The sequence below is a fragment of the Haemaphysalis longicornis genome, unplaced genomic scaffold (assembly GCF_048455015.1).
Source record: "Haemaphysalis longicornis isolate Haplotype H1 unplaced genomic scaffold, Haemaphysalis longicornis Haplotype H1 scaffold_7, whole genome shotgun sequence".
In the NCBI taxonomy this organism is placed as follows: Eukaryota; Metazoa; Arthropoda; class Arachnida; order Ixodida; family Ixodidae; genus Haemaphysalis; species Haemaphysalis longicornis.
This window is the reverse complement of record NW_027526422.1, coordinates 190452774-190459499: the sequence shown is the minus strand read 5'-3', so window position 1 is coordinate 190459499 and position 6726 is coordinate 190452774. Positions and strand designations below refer to the sequence as shown.

Below are 6726 nucleotides of genomic sequence, written 5' to 3'. Positions count from 1 at the left end.
CATTTTCTGGTTCCCGTGAAAAACGAATCAACAAAATTTTATTGTATATATCAGGTGCCTGCCCGAATTTACCGCATTCTCTGGCGCATTTTGGGAGTTCATATTGTTTGAAGGCACTACACACGCACACACGCACGCAGACTTTATTTGCTAATGCATATATGTATATATATATATATATATATATATATATATATATATATATATATATAGTCTGAAAAGATAAAAACTCACACAGAGCGGGAAAAAAATAAGGTTATAGAGACAGAGACAAACGAGAAAGACGTTGAGAATAAAAACAAGTTTACTGACGTGTCAGCAGAGGACTCTCCCTGAAACGTCAGTAAACTTATTTTTATTTTCTACGTCTTTCTCGTTTGTCTCTGTCTCTACTAACCTTATATATATATATATATATATATATATATATATATATATATATATATATATATGTATATATATATATATATATATATATATTTCTTGCTGTTGGCTTTTACACAACGGAGTATTTCTTATATAATGCCTCGGCAAAAAAACTGGAGCTTGGTTTTATTTACTTCTGGCTTTTGTCCCAGATGGCACCTAATGAATGAAGGTCTGCAGCAGGCCCCTAATACTTTTTTTAGTTCATTTTAAGCATTATTGGGGGGAAAAGGATCACCCAGCAGTCTTAAACTCTAAATCACGATTGGCATTGCAATAAACGTGCATCAGTGTAAGTAATGACCAGGCAGCCCTATTTATTTGCAGCAAGCCAAATGGCCATCGTCAAATCCCAAGTATTAAGCGTCGCTTTATTGCGCAGTCATCCGATTTAATGGCGGGCCTCACTCTCAATATATGTCCAAAAGCAGCACGTGCACGCTGAAAAAAAAACCGCAAGCGAGATTGCGCTTCTATGAGATGCTGTGCGTTGCGCTGACATATTTTCCTCAGCAAGACCCTTTTATCTCTCGCGGTCTGAGACTGTCGTGCACATGGTGATATAAAAAAATTATACACTTGCACTCGTGTGAAATAAAAGATTAAAATATTTTCTTCCACAGCCAGTACAGCTGGCCCTGCTTACAACCATGGTGCATTTCTGGGAACGTTGCTGCAGACAAGCATTGATTGATTGATGGCCCCTTTTGTGCTTTGTCTTGTATCACAATTCTATAATCTACTACTTACGTACGGTACATCTGTCCTATTGGTTCAATAGAAAATCCCCCATCCAACAATTGATGTCGCCACATGTACACCGCAGGCTATTACAGTGGCTAGATTCCTTTCAATGCTACTAAAATTATATTTCAAAGTAAGTAAAATATTTTCGTCAGTTTTGCGTAGCCAGTAATCTCCGTCCGCGCTTTTAGCAAATGAGAATGTATTCGATCAGTTCTTTCAAGTTTACTTCTAAAAACAACGAAGCTACATACTTTACAAAAGCAAAGCAGGATGGCTCCATAAGCAGTTGTTCCGCATGTTGAGGTAGCTGATCGTCTAGAAAACAATAGAACCTCAACAACCAGTCGCACAATAAACTTCATTTTGAATGTGCATCTGGCGAGAAGTTGGCAGGTTACTCAAAAAGTACCCTTTGCATCAAATAAGAGCCACAGTAAATTTTGCCGGTACGCATTACAACATTTGAACAGTTGCACTCGTCATGGGTACAATCGGAGTTTGTTTAGCTGCCCTCGGCTTGGCAGTAGGTAAGTGCACTTAAAACACAATTCGATAAGACTCAGTGTTAGAGATAGCTTTGCGTATTAAAATATTTCTAGGGAAAATGCATCGTCTTCAGATTAATTTGTCCCAAACAGCCTCCGTATATTTTGCTGCACTACACAGGTGGACGCCTGGTATATCTTTACATGCATTCATTTCACAAAAAAGGGAAACGTATCCCAAAGCTAGTTTGCCGTCATACTGTGTGTGTTGTTTAGTTTATGGTGTATGCTCTGGGTAACCAAGGCTTTTCAAGATATGTAGTGTATGCTCGCATGAGTTATATTTAAACATGTTCCCAGGCACAAAAATTTTTGATTTGTATCCTCTTCAAGTTTCAGTGATGATCAGGAGAAAGTAGCCATACATTTTTATTTTTTCTTACAATAAACTGAAAGTTTTCCAAAATGTAGGCATTTTCACAAACACAAAACAGGCAATCCTTACAAAAGCTAATACATAACCATAACATCCGGACCTTGTTTAATTATCGACAATATAGAAGGAACTTTACAGAACTTTTTTCTAATTCAGTGCATTATTGAAAGAAAATTTAGCAAAACTCCCGTATAAGGGTGTTTCTAAATTTATAAAACAAACCGATGCACCGAAGTTGAGACATCTCAAAAAATATATTTCTGTCCATAACATGCTTACACCTAACATTGTACAATGCAAGAAGTATAATTGTTATTTACGGCATAGAAAGCGTTTCATTATTAAACTTCCTACCGACAATGAATGCCTGACCCGGGTTCTGCAATGTGTTTAAAACATCCCTCAAGCACAACCAAATAGAATTGAAGTGGAGACCCGTCTAAGAAATCCGACGCCGTGTTCTTGATGAGATCATTTTTTCAATTGCTGTTGTTTTAGTGCGATTGTCCGTTTCATCTTGAATGTTGAATAAATAACACAAAAACCATGGCAACAAGCAGTAGGCTTAGTTTTGGTGGCTCTAAAGGTAAGAAAGTATATTATTTTTTGCCTAGTTACGATTGAAAAAGGAATAAGCACTTATGACCCGATGAATACAAGCGCTTTTTGCAGCGTTGGAGCGACCAATTTTTGAATACTGTTTCAGATGAATGTGTATTCCGGGTCGTGCTTTGCCACTTTTTGCAGATCCGTTATGGTCGTTCGGGTTCCATACATTTTCAAGGCTGCCGTGAATATAAATGTTGGGCCATTAAAATATTTTAGGGTTCTTTTTTTCAGAAACGTTTCGTAAAAAAATTTGATAAGGTACAAGGGTTGTCGTTAGAGTGCGGTGTTTGTGTGTTCTCCTCTGTATTTCTAATTGTGATTTGTTAATTGCTTTCAGTGCATTCTTATGACTTATCTTCAATTAACAACTATCGCTGTTTGACGTAAGGCAGAGGAAAGTGTTTATTCGTGCACAATACCTCGTTTTTATTCTCGGCTTTTCTTCCCTTGCACTACTTGGAGCAGCGGTGGCTACCACAGATGCTTCCTCTCATAGCCCATGGTACTGTTACCGCTTGGCTCCTAAATTCATCGTAAGTGTGTTTTTCTTCATCTGTGACATTATGGTTTGAGCCGGCTTAAAAGTTTAAATCGCTGAAGCTCTAATTTAAATTGATACGAAAGATATCTCCAACTCGTGTTAGCGGGATAGACGGTGTTTTTCTATTGGTGATTCCTTCTCTATTGCTGGCATTGTGTCGCACAAGGACGCAGGTAGTTGCTGGTAATTCCTCGCCAATTTCGGTGTAAAGTCGGTGTAATTTCCACTCTGATACGTGACGTGACCCCGCAGCAGTATTTACATGTACAAGAGACTACGGCACCGCTGTTATGGCGAGGGATGTATTGCTTTCTGACAAAGTTTATACCAGTATGATCAGACTGTCCCTGCCGAACGTCTCTGCTTCAAACACAAAGAATCCTGTAACAGTCTTTCCCATGCCCCTCGCGCCCTTTCGAGCTCGCCGAGATAGACTTCTGCGGCTCACTGTCATTCAGTGCTGCCGACAACCATTCAGCTATTGCCGTCGATCACCTCAGTCCTTACGCGGAGACCGCGGTGCAACCGGCTGCCGTGTCGCCTAAAGTTTCTACCTTCATTCTGCATCGGTATCTACTCTGTAACAAAGCACCTGGGGAAGTTCTAAATAACAGGAAGCGCATCTTTGTCGGCAGTGGTTGAAGTTCCCCTTAAAAATTTCAACCTTAATCACCACAGCGTTACTACGTCCTACCGTCCCCAGATAAATGGGTTGACGTAGAGATTTAACCGCATGCTTTGCGACATCCTTGCTAGTAGGTGTATTCTGACCCCTAGGATTGGGTCACATATATTCCCTGTGTGAATTACGCGTATAACACGGCGGCCCTGTTTATCATATGGCAACCAATCATACCAATCTCCCCTAACGACGCAACGCTCCTGAGTACACGGCTTTTTCTCCAACATGCAGCAGAGCTGAGGAATATCGTCAGCTTGCTCTTAACTTCACCTGCGAAAAATAATTAAACCTAAAGTGTCGTCGTGTTGTGGAAAACCAACAAGTGAAATTCTCTGCTGGTTATTTGGTATGACTTTCAACACCAGCCACTACCCCTGGGTTTTCCAGCAAGCAACTTTCCAAGTCCTATGAGCTATACCAAGTACTGCACAAATCTCTCTCGTTAAATACGTTGCGGAACCGCTCACGCCATCATCGGACCTGCACTGCAGCGTCCGCGAAACGGTACACGTGCATCGCATCGAGCCTGCGACCTGTTCCTCGTGGTCTGTCCTGTGGCAGGGGATACTTCTAGTGCGCAAGACGAGCAAGAGACACGAAGCTACAGTGAGAGTTCGAATTTAGGCGTCACCCAGATCGCAGTTAATATAGGAAAAGCCCAACTCCGCTGAGGCAATACAGTCACCAAGGGGCTCGTTCGTGACTCGTGTTGGTGATCCCGGCAGTACTGTTGTGCACCCACTCAAGTGGATCGCCACTCTGAGGGTGCAGGTGACGACACAAGAAAAGGAAGAGACACTAGAGGCGTGTTGTCAACGTAGATAAGCTCGTGCAATGGGCAGGTCATCCTGTTGCCTGTTCGCCCGATCCTATTTTTCTAGCCTTTCACCTCCGTCGGCTTGTTGCTGCTATCCGATATCTGGGCAAAAAACCCGCGTTACAATATATTTATAGATAAGAAATATACGTTCGTGTACACACACATAGTGTTCACCACGCCGTCACCCCATTGCCACAAATCCAAAGTTATATATATATAAATATATATATATATATATATATATATATATATATATTGTAGTGAAGATTAGCAGCTATGCTCCGCAAAAGCATCGGAGGCGTCATTACCCACAATAGGTCATGTTGACCAGTACGAGCAGCGTCATCATCAGCAAACAGACTGTCGGAAATCCTCATCGCCATCGCCTAGAACGACGGGGTTCACTCGGACTGCTTCGCTCGGCTCGTGTCTGCTTCCCTGGTCCGCGATTCCTGACCTCTCGCCTTCAGAAAGATCTTGGGCAATAAATCACCTTTCAAGTGGTGAAGGTGCCGGGGTCACGCCTTAATCCTGGAACTCCGGAGCCGGAAGGTACCCTCGGCCATGAACAACCAACCGAACCAGAGTGCTACGCCCTCATCGCCGACGGTGATGTGCTACGGTGCTATGCAGCGAGAACCTCCATTCTTCAACGGAACCGATAATAACGACGCCGAGGATTGGCTGTCCGTGTATGAACGCGTAAGCACTCATAACCGATGGGACGACGCCATGAAACTGAATGACGTCGGCTTCTCTCTGAAGGGCGCCGCCGAGTTATGGTATGGGAACAACAAGCGCGACTGCCGGACCTGGTCTGAGTTCAAGGTAAAGTTCCTTGCGGCCTTTGGCCGTTCAGCGGTGCGCAAGCTTGAAGCGGAGCAGCGTCTGCGTGTTCGAGCACAGCAGGCTGGCGAGAACTTTATTATTTATATTGAAGACGTCGTGGACTTATGTAAGCGCGTCGAACCATCTATGGCGGAAGCTGATAAAATCAAACATATTTTAAAAGGCATAGATCACGACGCCTTCCAAATGCTTTTGTCCAAGGACTTGAGCACGGTTGCCGATGTCGTCAAGCTGTGCTTAAGCTTTAATGAGCTGAGGAAGCAACGGGCCCTCACTCGAAAATCTCTTGCACGGGATGGCTCTGGGTTGAGTTTGGCAGCGATTTCCGCCGATTCCGCGCTCCTTACGCAACTTAAAGACTTCGTGCGTGAGGAAGTGGCGCGACAGCTGTCCCTCCTACCCTCCACGACGACGTCGGTGTCCGCGCTGGAGCCTGCCCTCAGAGATGTCATCCGGGGTCAAATTGCTGAAGCACTTCCGCTGCCGCCTCCGCAGTACGTGCCAGTAGCTGCGCCAGTCACTTATGCCGAAGTCGTCACCAGACCATTGCAGCAGCCTGCCGTGACGTTCCAGCCGACATTCCCAGTTCGACCTCGGGTTCCGCCCTCGGTGCTTCCTCAACCTCAGTTCGTGCCGCAACCCCGGAGTGTATGGCGTACACCGGACAATCGCCCTATCTGCTTTGCGTGCAGGATGCCTGGGCACGTTGCACGCTATTGTCGTCGTTGTCCGCCGTCAACCTGGAACTCAGCGCCTGCAGACTTCACTCAGTCGCCTCAAGTCCATGTGACGCCACGCTCGTCGTTCCCGACCTCCTCTTCGAACCGCGCCACCTTTACCGACCACCGTTCGCCGTCACCACGCCGTCGCTCGCTCTCCCCGATGCGGCGCCGTCCTGGTCCCGGAGATACGGAAAACTAGTCGCCGCAGTTCCTGAGGCACGAACTGCGTCGACGTCGAAAAGTCCAAGGCCTCATCCCCTTCCGTTCCCTACCAATGTCATCGATGTTGTTGTTGAAGGCATTCGCACATTAGCTCTGGTCGACACAGGAGCCGCCATTTCCGTTATTCACGCTGATCTCTGTCGTTCCCTTCGCAAAGTAAAGACGCCTCTGGATGGACTATCACTCC

At 44.8% G+C, this 6726-nt stretch overlaps 1 long non-coding RNA gene across 1 annotated transcript in view; it reads left to right on the top strand.

The window, feature by feature from the left end:
* The first annotated feature begins 1580 nt into the window (after positions 1 to 1580).
* LOC144145646 (uncharacterized) overlaps positions 1581 to 6726 on the top strand; it is a 61851-nt gene continuing 56705 nt past the window's right edge. Inside the window, exons 1-2 of the long non-coding RNA XR_013317553.1 lie at positions 1581 to 1700; positions 3169 to 3236. This is a non-coding gene — a long non-coding RNA (uncharacterized LOC144145646). The remainder of the gene's footprint in view (positions 1701 to 3168; positions 3237 to 6726) is intronic.